The sequence below is a fragment of the Marmota marmota genome, unplaced genomic scaffold (assembly GCF_001458135.2).
Source record: "Marmota marmota marmota unplaced genomic scaffold, marMar, whole genome shotgun sequence".
NCBI lineage: Eukaryota > Metazoa > Chordata > Mammalia > Rodentia > Sciuridae > Marmota > Marmota marmota.
This window is the reverse complement of record NW_026000016.1, coordinates 36,924,689-36,926,459: the sequence shown is the minus strand read 5'-3', so window position 1 is coordinate 36,926,459 and position 1,771 is coordinate 36,924,689.

Below are 1,771 nucleotides of genomic sequence, written 5' to 3'. Positions count from 1 at the left end.
AAAAAAAAAAAAAAAAAAAAAGTCCTGAGCTCCAAATCCTACTCTCTTCTTGGCACAGCAGAGGGTGTGGCAACTGGGAACCTTCCCAAGGGCTCCATACAATGGAGAGCTTAGTCTTGCTGGAGTCCCTGATAATAAATAATATCTGAGATTAGACTGCCAGTTTGATGGAGTTGCTGAAAAGGAAGTGGGACTATTAAGTTAAACCAATTCTGCGCTCTCTCAAAGGAACTCAGGCCCCGGAAAGTATTCTGGAGCCTCAGATCTACTCCAAATCCTTTCTTGGTCCTGGTTTATCTCAGCCTCCATCCAAGATTTCAAGGTACCAGGAATAGAGATGAGCCTAACACATTTTGTAAACCACAGCCTAAACTGAACACACATTGGTTGTTTTTATTTTTAATTTTTTAGTTGTTATTTTTGGTTATACATGACAGTAGAATGTATTTTGACATATTATACATACAGGAAATGTAACTTCCCATTCTTGTGGTTGTACATGATGGGGAGTTACACTAGTAATGTATTCATATACGAACACAGGGAAGTTACGTCCGATTCATTCTACTGTCTTTACTATTCTCATTCCCCCCGCCTTCCCTTCATTCCCCTTTGCACACATTGGTTGTGGCTCTGTTATTGACCTGTCTCTGTCATCTTACGAGATATGGATTGTATTCCAGAATATACTTCAAATCCTAGAATCACAAGATGGTGGGGAGCCACAGTAGGCTGGCAATATAAACACATGAATGAATCTCACTTTGCAACCCTAGCAATGGAACAGACTTAGGCTTGAAACTCTAGGAGAATTCCCCACTACTGTGTTCAGAGTTATTCATTTATGACTCTCTTTATCCTTGAACCAAAATGAGAATGGGTGAGTGTTCTCAAAAAGCAGATTTCTTGCCAGGCATGGTGACACATGCCTGTAATCCCGGTGGGGGAGACTAAGGCAGGAGCATCAAAAGTTCAAAGCCTGACTCAGCAAAAGCAAGGTGTTAAGCAAGTCAGTGAGACCCTGTCTCTAAAAAAATACAAAATAGGGCTGGGGATGGGACTCAGTGATCTAGTGCCCCTGAGTTCAATCCTCAGTACCAAAAATAAAAAAGCAGCTTTTTTATTCCAAAATTTACTATGTGGGAGGAGGAGGAAAACCAAGGCTCAATTAAATCACTTGAAGGTAAGCCCCCTCCCCCAGCCCTCCAGTTATTCTTCCTCCCCTTCAGGGCAAACCTGAGAGTCTACTTCCCATCTCACCCTGGCCAGGTGAGTTTCCATGGCTCTACAGACCAAAGAAAGCTGATCAAGAAACTATAACCACCAAAAATGTAAAGGTTTACAGTTCCAATTTTAAATATGCTGTCCTATGGGGATGGAGCAGTGGCCTGAAGATCAGCTCCGAACAACCTGTCCTGCAATTATATGCTGCTTTGAAGTGAGCTACTGGATATGGAAGTTCTCTGAGATTGGCAGAGTGGCATGTGGATGGGATTGACCATCACTGCTATCACCCGCCCTTTATTTGCTCTGCATGAACATTCTCTCCAGGCCTCTGTCAAGTTCTTGAGGACAACCAGACAGGAACTATTTAGGCCAGGAAATCCTACCACAGTGTTGGACTCAATGAGAGCTAAAGGAGAATTGCACAATTTGGTGGCTTCAGAAAAATGAGGTATGTGTGGATACAGAATCTCTTTTTTCGGGGGGAACAGTATATCAAGAAGACAAACTTCTGATCAATATGATCGATAGACCAAATGTGTTTCTC